The following is a 15,160-nucleotide window of genomic DNA, read 5'->3' as shown; positions in this document are numbered from 1 at the left end:
GGAATGACAAAACAGAATAGATACACACATACACATATAGGTATATATACACATACATACACACAGGGATATATACACACATACACACATATACATACATATATATATGTGTATATATATATATATATATATATATATATATATATATATATGGAGAGAGAGAGAGAGAGAGAGAGAGACAGAGAGAGAGACAGAGAGACAGAGACAGAGAGAGAAAGAGACAGATGGTCAGACAGACACGGAGAGACAGAGAAAGAGAAAGAGAATAGATTGAAGATAACCTGAGAGGGAAAAGCACTAGAAACTGGGGATTGACATAAAACTTGAAAAGTCAGAGAAACTGAGATTTTTCTTAGACAGGATGATTGTTCTCCTTCTAAAGAATTTGTAATTTATATACGTACAAAGAATTTAGAAAGGCTGAAAACACTGGACCTGGAGTTGGGAAAACCTGAATTGAAACTTGCCCTTAGACACTTGCTAGCTGTGTAATCCTGAATAGGTCATGTATCTTGTCTGCCTCAGTTTCACCAACTGTAGAATTGGAATAATCACAGCACCTACCTCTCTCAGGGTTTTGCAAGGATCGAATAAGATAATAGTTGTAAAAAATGCTTAGCATAATGCCTAGCACGTAGTAGGCACAATATACATTTTTATTCCGATCCAATAGATATTTCATGAATAAATGTTTTTCTCTGCTTAAGACAACGAGGCACTGGATACAAAGAAAAACTCAAAAACAGTCCCTTCCCCAGGAAGTTTATTTTCTACTGGAGAGATATAACAGGTAAACAGATACATATATGCTTGATAATTTGGGGAAGGATTCAATAATAACAAATGGAGGTAGAAGGAAAGGCTTCTAGTAGGAGCTGCATTCTGAAGCTATAGATTCTAAGAGGCAGAGGGGAAGAGGGAGCGCATTCCAGGCATGAGGGATGGGCTAAATAAAGGCAAGTAACTCAAGCCTCCTCATTCTTTTAGAAGAGGAAATTCATGCACAACTAGTAAGTAGCAGGTCAAGATTTGAACCCAGGCTGTCTGATTCCAAAGCCAGTGTTCTTTCCATTACGTTATGATCTCACTGTCAAGGAGATTTGTGGGGGGAAGGGGGGAAGGGAGGATGATTTGTTTGTTCCCAAGATCTCATTTATTTAAATGAGGGAAGTGAAATATGTGAGAGAAAACCCAAATGGGCAGTCTTCTACAAATGGTGAAAGCTGCTATTTCTACATTCAACTTAGTGTAGAGTTGCTGCATTTGGACAAAGAGGAGTGAAGCAATGAGCTCCCTTCCAATATTGCAATTAATTCCACTGAATGAACTCCAAAGGTATGTTAAGTGGTAATGTTGTGGATCATTAAGTTTAACAATGGCACCATGTTCTCACTATTACATTTACCCTAATTAGCATACAGATTATGTAATAGCAGTGATGCATGGACTGCCAGAGATGGTCCTGGCAGCTGAATCAATAGTGAAAGCACTTTTATCTACTGTCAGTCCAAAGCCAACTTTGCCTCTAGATCACTCCTTTCTTAGGGAGGTCGATCTTACATGGCGCCCAAACAGGATGAGCTGAGAATTACGGAAATCCAGAATTGGAAAGGACCTCAGTTTTCATCTAATCCAATTCCATCACTAACAGGAAATCTCCCTATGGCGTCCTATGAGCCAGGGCTCATGCAGACCAGACTAGGAGACCTCCAAGATAGGGAGTGAATATATCTGCAAGAGGGTTAATTACTATAACTCTCACACTTTTCAAGGTACTAATTGTCATCTTGACATAAAAGAAGTCCAGCAGCCCTTGAGAGGAAAGGGGTAATGCTTAACAACCTTAGGGAAACCAATAAGGTAATACTGATGAAAATAAATAATAGCATAATAGTTAACATTTAGGGGCAGCTAGGTAGCATAGTGGATAAAACACTGGGCATGGAGTTAGGAAGACAAGGGTTCAAATCTGACCTCAGACACTTATTAGCTGTGTGACTCTGGGCAAGTCACTTAACCCTGTTTGCCTCAGTTTCCTTATCTGTAAAATGAGCTGGAGAAGGAAATGGCAACCTCCCCCACTATATTTGTGGGTTTTTTTAGAGTGGGAAAGGCAGGGCAATTGGGGTTAAGTGACTTGCCCAAGTTCACGCAGCTAGTAAGTGTGTCAAGTGTCTGAGGCCAAAATTGAACGCAGATCCTCCTGACTCCAGGGCCGGTGCTCTACTTGCTGCACCACCTAGCTGCCCCAATGTAAGCCCCCACTATCTTTGACAAGAAAACCCAAATGGGGTCATGAAGAGTCAGACAGGTCTGAAGAACAAAAACAAGAAAGCTACTATTTATCTGTCATTGTGTATTTTTCAAAGCCTTTATGTGCATTATCTCAATTGATCCTCAGAACAATCCTGTGAAATAGAAACTATTTATTGTTAGCCACATTTTACAAATGTGGATTCTGAATCTCAGAGAAATTAAGTGACTTTCCTAGAATAACATAACTAGCAAATATCTGAGATAGATTTCAAACACACATATGTCTAACTAAATCCAGCCCTGTGTATACACAGTGACAAGCTAAATTCTGGCTTTCATTGAGAACTTGGGGTAATGATAATAGTTAGTATTTACACAGCATTTTAAAGTTTACAAAGCAATTTATAAATATTATTCTCTGTGTATCCTTGTGACAATCCTAGAAAATAAGTGTTATTAATATCTCTATTTTATAGTTTATGAAACTGAGGTCGATAGATGCAATGTGATTTGCACAGTATTGCACAAATAGGAAAAATCTGAGGTGGGATTTAAACGCAAGATTTCTTGATTCCTGGTCCACAGCTCTCTCTACTTTGTGCCACTTAGCTGGATAAGAAGTCAAAGACAAACCAGAGAGGTCCTGTGAAAAAGAAGTGGTAGTTCTAGCAGCAGCACCAAAAAGAACCCCTGGAATTCACAGCTGCTTTCAAGTTTATACTGTGTTTTCCACTGGGGAAGAAAGATGTGCTTGCAATCAGAAGGTTCTAGATTACCTCCTGGTTCTACAATTTAGAGCCAAGTCCTCTATAGCTGCTAATATGGTATGGTTAAAGAAGTGCCAGGCTGGACTGATTCCCCTAAATATCAGCCCCAACATGGCATCCATCTTTGTGGTTTTGATTCTAGAATCCAAGGGGAATATTCTAGAATCCCCATTAAAATGCAAACAAGATCGGGTTTATCTTGCCTTGTCAGTTATTATTTGACTTGTCAGTGTTATAGGAATAGGATATGAGATAGATTTCTCCAGGTCTGTGTTCCTGATGTTCAAGGATAGAGGACACCAAATATAAATTTCATCTACTACAGAATTTTCCTTGGTCTATTAGAGTCTATTAAATGATATATTAAGGAACGTGCTAGAGATTTCATTCATGTTGAATGAACTATGAAGCAAAATGAATTATTCTAACTTCAGTTAGCATAATGATAATTTTATGAGGCTTTCCTCATAATAATTCTCTGAGAAAATAGTAGGTGCTCAATAAATGTTCATTGATAATGCATAATGCCATTTCATAGAAAAAAGAAATGGTTACACAGCTCTCAAGTACTAGGGTTGGATTCAAATCCAGTTGCTTTCTATGTGCCCAACTATCTTTCCATGGCACCAGGTTGTCTCCATGTAGGATCTGTCTTTGGCTGATCTCCCTCACCTTTCCAGATCCTGTCCCGTTTTTGATACTTCTTCTTTGGATCTGTAAGCATGTTGTGGGGATCATCTTAACCAGGGTAGTTGGTAACATATCTGTGCTTTTTGTGCAAGACTTGCCTATGTCCTTCCATCAATCCTCAAGAAAGGAACCACCTAATTCAAGGACCTTTTTACCTTCCACAACTATGCGTATGCTACTCACATTGTCCCTCTGTGATCCCTTACTCTCATTACTATATGAACACAGTCTGACTTCTTTCCAATCATAAACATGTATGTTCTTGGTGATATATTTTATGATGTTTTTTCCCACAAGTCATCATTTCAGATACTGATTCCTTACACTCACTGTTCCGTCCCCTTAGCTCTTAAAGCTGAAAAATCTGTATATGTGTGTGTTTTCTTTTTTGTTGGGATTAGTGATCACTTGCCCAGTGACTGAAACTCCTTTGACTCATCATATCTGCTCTTTTCCTGAAACAATAGTGTTAGATAGTTGTTTGAAATACTTCAAGATTAGTGACTTGCCCAGGGTCACAAGGCTGTATAGGAAGGGTCAGAGAAGAGACTTGCACCCCGCTCTTCTTAACTCAAAAGCTGTCTTTTTATCCTCCATGACACATTGCTTCTTCAAATAATATTCTATTTGATTCTTGAAAACATTTCTCTAAAGGCAGCATAATCACCAGGTTCTGACATTTTCCCTAGACCAGGCAGTGGAAGTAAAGTGAGAGGTATGGGGGCACTGCCATTGGGCTATGGAATCCTTTTCCTTAGCTTAAGAGGAGCTAGGGGAAAACAGCCAAGAAGCAAATGCTATTATCTTGTTACAGATCACATCTGCCACGAGAACACAGCCCTGCCACATAGTCATTAAGTGCTGGGATTTGAGGCACGATTCATATATCCTGCAAAATGTCTTAGCTCAGTCATTCTGTGAATCAACGCATTCCCCTAAGACACCCCCTAAGAACTGCTGCCAGAGAAAGTGAGCTGTTCACTGCTGTGTTTGCCCACAAGCGTTCCTGGTAATCTAGTCAACAGTGCAGGGGTAACAAATTGCATTTGCTTATTTCTACTGTTGTCCGGGAGGTGAGAGGAGTTATCATTTAACTTGAGGAGACCCCTATTGCTCTGCTGCGAGCTCTCTCTGTGAGCTAGTCTGGTCAAGTCCATAGTGGTGATGGAAGGGCCTTGGGTGCTATAAAATCCATCAACACCAACAGAGGAAAAAACCAGAGCACACTGGACCCCACTGGCAGCAGAAAAAGCTTTGTTTCAGAATCTTCATTTTGGGACTAAACTCTCACTCAAACCATTAAGCTTTTGTTTTTACTGGTTTTTAAAATTCATAAATTGAGGAATTATTAAACTTCCATCTGACTCCTCGTTCCTCAGAACTACAGCCTCTTTTGCTTCTCTCAGTTCCCCCTGCCCCCCAGGGTTAATTGTGTGGGGGTGAGGTGGTGTAATAGAAAGAAGGTAAAGACATTTTTGTTTTGTTTTTTAATTTCTTTCACCATATGAGAAGTATCTGAACAAAGAGGACCAGAGTAAAATTGTAAGAATTTCACAGAACAAGGGAGGGATGAGTGATTCCAATTGTAAAGCTGGGATGTTTAAGGAAGATGAAAAGGGATGATTCAAGGATGGGTCGAAATGCCTAGTGATCAATTCAACAGTATTAATGAAAAATGCAGTAAGCAGTTACTCTGTTCACTGTTTAGGCCTTGGGGATAAATAGACAAAAGAAAACAATGCCCACTTTCAAATAGCCACTAATAAAAATGAGAGGATAATATCACAAGATACTCATAAACCATGATAATGGGCAGATTGTGGGAACTGCAAAGGAGAGTATGGTGTTGGGGAAAGGACACTGGGCTTGGACTCATAAGACCTAAGTTAAATGCTGGCTGTAATTCTTACTAGCCGTGGCCTTGGGCAAGTCAATATAACCTTTGGAGGGTTTCAGTTCCATAAGATCTTCTCTAGGTCTTTTATGATTAACATTGAAAAGAAAATGTTTAGTATGTGTTTATTAAAATGTTTCTTAAAAGAAAATGCCTATTAGTACTTCAAAACTAGAAAAGGCTTTGCAAGATTCTTGCCTCAGTTATTTGAGGTGTCAGTGAGTCCATCGATGTGGGTACTTCCTCCACTGGTGCACTGTTGGTACAGCCCAAGGTCCTCCAGCACCCAGTAGATCAGTTGGAGCTTTCAATTTTTCCTGCCATCCACCTCCTTTCCATTTTTCCTCATGGATACACACTGACCTCATTCAACTATCCACCCATCCTCCCATCCTCCCATCCTATCACCATGGAAGGAAACTCAGAGCTCTTGTTCCACTATGGTATTCAACTCCATTGCTCTTTGCCCAATGATCATAGGCCTCACATAGTCTCTCACAATTCAAACAAGAGTTCAAACAAAAGTACGTTCTTCCTTTTTCATTTGTATTCCAGGCATTTAGTACAATCATTTGTGCAAAGTAGGTGCTTAATAATTGCTTTTTCATCCATTCATGGTATAGATCAGAACCAATCCACACCATCTCATCCTCTATGTTGTGAGATGGTACAGATTGTGAGAACCTCAGAGGTGGTTTAATTTGCATTTTTCTTATCGTTAGTGATTTGGACCTTTTTTTTCACGTGCCTATCAATAGCTTGGATTTCTTCCTTTGAAAACTGCCTGTTCATATCCTTTGACCATTTAGCGGTTAGGGAATGGCTTTTATAGTGATAGATATGTCTTGGATATACGAAACTTCTTCACTAGCCAACAAGGAGATGTTAAATATATATCATTTTATCTTTTCAATCATTCAAAATAGATCATCCTTGGTGAATGAAAAGAGAGTTTTGTAGTAAGACCATTTCTATCTCCAGTTAAGTAAAATTGGCCTCCCAATGAAAGCTTCATCTTCATAGAAGTACCTTCCTCTCAGAATGGCATAAAAAGTTACAGACATAATCTGGTTCTACAAGAAGTGGATTTCCAGTTTGAGGATATGGGTCCAAATTCCAGATATGCCACTTATTATCTGCATGAAATCGACTAAATCATAACCTCTCTGGGCCTCAGTTTTTTCACCTAGAAGATGAATGGATTAGACTAGAAGAACTGGAAAGTTCCTTTGATTTCTAAATCTAAGATCCCTCTAAAGAGTGGTTCTGGGCAGAGATTCCTCCAGTGCTTACTATGCCATAGGCACTCAACAATATAATAGTGGATTATATTCATATGGTGCTTTCCAGTTTGCAAAGTGCTTCCCTCACTACATCTCTGTGCGGGAGGCAGTATAAGTATTATTCTCATCATTTTACAGGTGAGGAAACACAGTTTCATAAACATTAAATGACTTCTCCTCTCCAACTAATAATAGCTAAAAATGGCTAGTCCTATTCCATTGCAGCTGCATTTGGGAACATTGCAGAATGGTGTTAAAGGCAATAGATCTTTCTTTGTTGTTTTTTAATCCTCAAGGATTGAGTAGCAAAACCTATGGCAGGGGGGTGGGAATTGAGGGAGGATACATTAGACTCTGAGTTACCTAAGAGATAAGACTCACCTGGACTTCTAGAGGAGTAGAATGAGTCAGACACTAAGCCAGCAGGAGAGGGCGGGCCTTGGCTGAGATGATCTTGAGGTCAGTAGGAAGAGGTGGATCGATATTCATGGGATACACTCTCTCTAGAAACAACATTTAGACTATTTTCAGATTTTTTAACCTCTTCCTAGTTCAATGAGGAAACATCTAGCTTATCTTATGTAATAGAGATGATCTTGGATTCAGAAAAGAGCCCACTGGTCCATAAGGAGGGGTCAAAGACTTTCTCCTATAAGTTTCTTTGGTTTCTAGCTTATGATACGGCTGGAAAATATATTTGGCAAAATATATTTTGGCAAAAAGCAAGATGAAATATATATATATATATATATACATATATATATATATACACACATACATACATATGTGTGTGTATGTGTGTGTGTGTGTGTGTGTGTGTGTGTGTGTGTGTAAGTAGCAGGGAAGAGAAAAGGCATTGGGGAGTTGGTTACCACGTATTAAAAGGTTGAGCATAGTGTCTCTTTCAGAAGAATAAAAAAGCTAGGTTTCAAAAAACTAAATCATAATCAATTTTGAAGAAATATCTAAGACCAGTATCTACCAGGATTCCCTCATCTTCCCCTCTCTTCCCCGCCCCATTAACACCCATTTTTCCTCTATATCTGAAACGTGGGAACATGGGTTAGGCTAGTTTTTCCTCTAAAAGGTAACAAAGTTGTCTCCAATATTTGATTGGGCTATATTGAATCAAGATTCAAGCTGTGCCTTACTTCTTCCAGTTTTCTGAAGGCTTCCTGGCCATGCAAGGGCATAAAAAGTCCAACCACATGGAGTCAGAGCCTTTCAAATTTTGTAAATATCCCAATACCACATGGCTAGATGCATGTGGTGGGAAATAGTTCTACTCTATCCTTGTCGAATATCCTATGTTATGACTTTTGTTAACTGTTCAATGAACTATGAATATCGCATTCTGTCCCAACATTGAAGATGAACTAATAGGGTTAGGCCATCTTCTAATAGCATCAATGGAAAGGACATTGGTTGGGGAGTTAGAGGACTTGGGCTCAAATTCTACATATTATGCCTGCTTCCTTTGTGACCCTTGGTGAGTTACTTGAACTCTCTAAATCCTAGTTTCCTTATCTGAAAAATGAAGACATTGTACTAGATGATCTCTGACTTTCCTGCTAACACAAGAACTATGATCAGGTGATCTAATTAATCAATAAACATTTCATTAGTCCCTCTTACGTGTAATATACTGTTAGGCACTGGGGATACAAAGGAAAAAGTGAAATTGTTCTTGCCCTTAAGGAACTTCACTTCTATGAGAAGAAACATCTGCTATGCAGATGCCAGGTATCTTGGAGAGGGAGGACCTAATAGCTGGTACCAGAAGGATTCATAGAAGCCAAGTCACTGCTTCAAGCTCTACTTTTCACTATGCAATGTGGCCTCTCAAATGTAGGCTTTCTTACGTGCAGAAGAATAGTGCACATCCAAGGTCATCAACCAATTCATCAAGAAATATATCCAGGTGAATAAGTTCATGTCCACATGTTCCAGGTGTCCTAAATTTGTCTGATGTAGGAGATCCTAAGGTTGTATCTAGTCAAAGTTTTTATAACATGAATTTCTCTAGATGCAAATATGTTAGAGTACTTGGTTTTTTATTGGTTTTGCTTTTATAAGGTAATAGGCTAATAGTCACATTGCTAGGAAACAGAGACTGCATGTGCTTGGCTAACTTTGTTACTTTTTGACTTTAGGGACAGCATGGTGTTCTGGAAGGACCACTGAATTTAGCACCAGAAGTTCTAAGATTGGGCTCAAAGTATGGCTTTGTTTCTTACTAGCTAGTGTCAGCTTAGAAAGTTGAACAGGTTGACAAGGGCAAAAGCAGTCTGCTGTGGTCAAACCACATCTGAAATATTGTGTCCAATTTTGGGGCACCATATTTTAGGAAGGACTCTGACAAATTTCAGCACTTCCAGATGAAGACAAGCAGGACACCAAAAGGGTTTGGAGACCCTGATATGCAAGGACCAGGTGAAGGAACTGGGAGAGTTGAACATGGGAGAGAATAGACAGGGAAGACCTGGTCACTTTATTCCATCATTTGAAGGGCTGTCAAGTGAAAGAGGGATTGAACTTGTTCCAATTGGTCCAAGAAAAGATAGAAATTATGAGTAACCAGTGAAAGTGACATGGAGACAGATTTGGGCTAGATATATGGGGGAAGGGGAACCTTCCTAAGAATTAGAACTGTCCATAAACAAGATGAACTGCTTCAGGGAGAAATGAATTCCTTTCCATAAGATCACATACTTAAAGCTAGAAGGGACTATAGAAGTCATGAACCTCAACACTTTCATTTCATGAAGAAACTGAAGCTGAGAAATGGTAAATTATTTGCTCAAATGTTGCCCAAATATTTGCCCACCTATTATCAGATGACAGAGCTGAGATGTGTAACTAGGTTTACTGTCTACAAATTCAACACCCTTTCCACTATATCAGACTGCCTGAGAAATCATTTAAGATTAGATAGCATAACCACTTATCAGGAACGATGATCAGGAAATTCTTTCTCAGGTATGGGTCAGGCTACATAATCCTTAAGGCCCATTCCAAGCCCTAGCCTAGGATTCTACCGTTCATATTTTGTCAAACGGAGACAACCAAACCTAGAATATCTCTCACAGAATTTTTGGGAGGATTAAATGAAGAGTAGGAAGGTAAAAGTGCTTCATAAATTGTAAAGAACTCTAGAAATATGAGCTCTTATTGGACTTGCAAAATTCTTTCATTGCTATTATCTCCCGTTATTCCCACAAATTCTCCCTGCTGGATTTGGCAAGCTTAGAAAGCACAAATGAATTATTGGTCTAGCAGAGGCCTAGAAAGCACAGCGCACCACTACTTCTCCACGTTAAAAAAAAAAACTATTCAGCAATTTTACAGAATAAAGAATGGCCCTTTTTATTCCTTCTTTAGATTTTCAATTAGTTGATTTTTAAAAAGTGCACAAGGGGAATATATTTAATAAGTTACCTGGACAAGGAAACCCAGGAGTGTTTGTATGTAAAGTTACAACTTTGAGGACTGAGACAGAATAGTTGAGGTAACGAGATTTGTAAATTCTTTCATCCTGGGAATGATTGGGGTGCCAGCATTTATATAGCACCTACTATGTGCTAAGTACTGTGCTAAATGTTTTACAACTATTATCTCATTTGATCCTCACAACAACTATGGGAGGAAGAACGTCTTATTATTATCCCCATTTTACAGATAAGGAAACTGAGGCAAACAGGTTAAATAATTTACCTAAAGTCATATATCTAGTAAGTATCTGAGGTTGGATTTGAACACAGGTTTTGATTCCAAGTCCAGCAAGCTATCCATCACACCACTTAGGTGTTGGACCAACTCTGGGTCAACTTCAAGAAAGTGAGATGATAAAGCTTGTTTAAGGAAATAAAATGCTCATAGTGTGGTAAATTCTGTTATTGATTGCTTTGTGACCTTGACCTGGTACATAGTAAAAGCTTAAAAAAATGTTTGTTGGAAGACTTGTGGACTTCACCTTTCTGAGCCCCAGATTTATGACCTTTGAAGTAGAGCAAAATTCTACTTGTCTAGTCTCCTTCATAACAGGGCTGTTATGAGGATCAAGTGAGATTGCTCTACAGAGCATGGGAAGTTCTTTATTACGTGCTACATAAGCCTCAGTTATTATACTGCAGAAAAGGCGAGGTGTTGTTCCCTTGAAATATCATGGGACAGAAAGCCCACTTGCTAACCAGGAGATATTGGTTGATAGAGACACCTGTTAATCCTAGGTACACTTTCAAGATGGAGGTCAAATACACTGCGGATGGGAAGAGTTGGATCAGAAAAATCTAGCGTGTGGTATTGTAAGAGAGCAAGAAAGCATCTCTGCATTTACTTATTGGTATGTATAGGGTCATAGATTTAGACCTGGAAGGTAAATCAGAGCTATATAATTCAACCTCTCCATTTGACAGATGAAGAAACTGAGGTACAGGGAGCTTGAGTATTTTTCCTGAAGTCAAAGAATGAGTATCTGAGGCAAAATTTGAACACAGGTCCTGGAACCCTTGATTTAATTCTCTTTCCTCTATACCACATTGAGTTTGCATATTCATAAAACCTTCTGTCTCATTGATTTGGCTTTCCCATGTCCCAGCAAGCTCCAGTAAATTCCTCCTTTAGAGACTTTTATTGGTGAGGTGGTAACCCTGGATTCTCAAAGACAACACCATGGTAACACAAGCTCTAAAAGGTACAGTGGGTGGTGGCGGATGCTTTCAAATGTTTAACAAAAGGATGCACAATAGATATTTAAGTTTAATACGCATTATTAAATTTTCTCCCTCACTTTCTTAAGTTTAGCCAATCAACAAAACAATAAATCAAGCCCTGATTATTAGCATTTTCCAATTTCCCGAGGTATAAATACTCACAAAGAAAATCTGACAATCAGCCATCTTGAGTTGGTTCAAGTTGGCTCCAGCACACTGCTGGTCCAACCAAGGTGGAAGGGATAGGTTATATTTCTGTTTTCCAAGGGCTAGATCTGTTAAGTGCTTAGGGATTCTTAATTGTCTGGTAATGAAGTGATGATTCTGCTTAGCATTTACATATTTCTCAAGTTTCTTGTTTGGGAACTACAATTTTTATAATGAGAAAATCCCTTTAAAATGAAACTGGGTCCTTGGCAATACAAGAGAGGCTCTATCAAAGGTGTAAAAAAATTACTACAAAATGGTGTACGGTAAAGTGTTACATTTTCTGGTAAAGTCAATTAAAGAATGTCAATATATAATATAGTATGGATTACACAGGAACAAAAATGAATAAAAAAGTAATGAGAATTCTGAACGATACGGGCAGAAATCATTAGGGAAGACTTCAACCATTTGCCTCTGACATATAATATCTGGGTGACAACTGCAGAGTCGATTAATTTGACAAAGCCTCAGTGTCCTCATTGATAAATTGGGAATTTGCATTGTCTACCTCACAAGGTTGTGAGGATCAAATGAATTAATATATCTAGTGTGCTTTGTAAACCATCAAATACCATGGAACCTGAGACCTTGGTTCAAGTACTTCTTGTGACACATAAGGACTGATTGACTCTAGGAAAGTCATTTATATTCTTAGTGTCTCAAATCAAATCTCTAAGACTGTGAGTTGGAGAAAAGGTGCCCATCTGCATTGGTAGAGAGAGTTTCTTCTCTGAGAATACCTTTTACCAATAAAATCCTGGGTGTATTACCAAAGCAAGATAGGAGAGGGCTATTTTTATTATTAATAAGGGGAAAGTTAGGACATGAATTGGTTCTTGAAGGATAGGTAGGATGTGACTAGGCGGAAAGGAGAGCATGGGTTTTCAATTAGGGAGGAATAGTATGAGCTGTTGCAAATGCGTCGCAAATGCCTTTTGGAATTGAGGTATTGCTCATTGCAGAGAGCAGAAAGGAATAAGGATAATATGTATCCCAGTGATAGTAAGAAGATTGGAATAACTAAGCAATAGGGAGATATTATAGGCTCTTGGGTAGGGGAGAACAGAGTCAGCGAAGTATAGGCCAGTAGACTTGACTCTCATTCATGGGAAAATTCTAGAATAGATTATTAAAGCAATCATTGTCAATTATTTAGATAGGAAAGCAGGAATATAAAAAAGCCAGCATAATTTCAGCAAGAACAAGTAATTAATACTAAGTTAATTTCTTTCTTTCCTTCCTTTTCTTTTCTTTTCTTTCTTTCTTTCTTTCTTTCTTTCTTTCTTTCTTTCTTTCTTTCTTTCTTTCTTTCTTCCTTCCTTCCTTCCTTCCTTCCTTCCTTCCTTCCTTCCTTCCTTCCTTCTTTCTTCCTTCCTTCCTTCCTTCCTTCCTTCCTTCCTTCCTTCCTTCCTATCTTTCTTTCTTTCTTTCTTTCTTTCTTTCTTTCTTTCTTTCTTTCTTCCTTTCTGACAGGATTACTAAACTAAGATGTGAGGAATGCTATGATATAATGTACCTAGATTTTAACCAGTTAGTCAACAGATATTTGTCAAGTACTTGCTAGATGCCAGCTACCTGGCCTGGAGTCAGGAAGACTCATCTTCATAATTCAAATCCAGCTTATTAGCTGTGTGACCCAGGTAGATCACTTAACCCTGTTTGCCTCAGTTTCCTCATCTGTAAAATGAGCTGGAGAAGGAAATGGCAAACTATTCCAGTATCTTTTCCAAGAAAATCACAAATGGGCTCATGAAGTGTCAGATACAACTGAAAACTACTGAACAACAACACTAAAAAAATCCCAGGAACTATGCTAAATGCTGGGGTACAAAGAAAGACCAAAAAGCTATCCTTGTCCTGAAGGAGCTCACATTCTAATAAATATGACAACATGTTCATAACTATATATATATAACATATATGCAGGGTAGAGAGAAGCTAACCTCAGCTCCAGGGCATTGTTGTTTGTTTTCCAAGAGGACCAATAAAATCACAATCAATTGGGTTTAAATGAGGCAAAGTTGTCAGAGTCATCAACCTCACTCTCTCCTGCAGAGTCATCAGAGTCCAGTGGCAAGACAAGAGTCCAGATGATTGTAGATGGCCCAGGGTGTGGTGGGTGACCTTGGCCTTTTCCAATGAAAGTCTTTCTCATGTCTCAGTTTATCTGAGGCCATGCCCATTCAATGACTAAGAGCTATGTAAAAACTGAGACAAAAGATGGCCTAGTTTACCATCACAAAAGTATCAATTTGAAAGGGGAAGACCCTCAGAGTTTCTGGACAGAACACAAAACAATTTCCATTTGCACTCAATCTAAGCCATCAAAACTAAACAATGAGCAACAAAGCCTTGGTCTGGGGCTTGCCATAGGCCATTAGATGAAAGCCAGAATGACTTGGATTTAAAGGCTTGGTCACGTAGCTTTATCTGAATCACAAAAGGCTTTCCATTCATTCATTCATTCATTCATTCATTCATTCATTTATTTATTTATTCATTTAACTATCTATTGATTTACTTTTTGTTTTCAACATTCGCTTCCATAAGATTTTGAGTCCAAAATTTTCTCCCCATCTCTCTCCCTCCCCCACCCGAAGATGGCATGTAATTTGATATAGGCTCTACATACACATTATATTAAACCTATTTTCACATCAGGTTGTAAAGAAGAATTAGAACCAATGGGAGAAATCACGAGAAAGAAGTAACAAAACAGAGAGGGAGAAAATAATATGCTTTGATCTGCACTCAGATTCCATAGTTCTTTTTCTGGATGTGGACAGCATTTTCTATCATGTGTCTTTTGGAGTTGTCTTAGAATGTTGCATTGCTGAGAAGAGACAAGTCTATCAAAGTTAGTCATCTCACAATGTGTCTGTAACTGTGTACAATGTTCTCCTGGTTCTGCTCCCCTCACTCAGCATCAGTTTACATAAGTCTTTCCAGGTTTTTCTAAAGTCCAGTTGCTCATAATTTCATATTGCACAATAGTATTTCATTACATTCACATACCACAACTTGTTCAGCTATTCCCCAATTGATGGGCATCCCTTCAATTTCCAGTTCTTTACCACCACAAAAAGAGCTCCTATAAATATTTTTGTACATGTGGTCCTTTTCCCATTTGTATGATCTCTTTGGGATACAGCCCTAGAAGTGGTATTGCTGGAAGGCAGAGCCAAAATGGAGGCTGGAAAGCAGGGACTCACTTAAGCTCTCCCCCAAATCCCTCCAAACACCTGTAAAAAATGGCTCTGAACAAATTCTAAAACTGCAGAACCCATGAAATAGCAGAGGGAAGCAGGTCTCCAGCCCAGGATGGCCTGGATGGTCGCTGGGAAGGGT

The sequence above is a fragment of the Trichosurus vulpecula genome, chromosome 3, assembly GCF_011100635.1.
Source record: "Trichosurus vulpecula isolate mTriVul1 chromosome 3, mTriVul1.pri, whole genome shotgun sequence".
In the NCBI taxonomy this organism is placed as follows: Eukaryota; Metazoa; Chordata; class Mammalia; order Diprotodontia; family Phalangeridae; genus Trichosurus; species Trichosurus vulpecula.
This window is presented reverse-complemented; position numbering follows the sequence as displayed.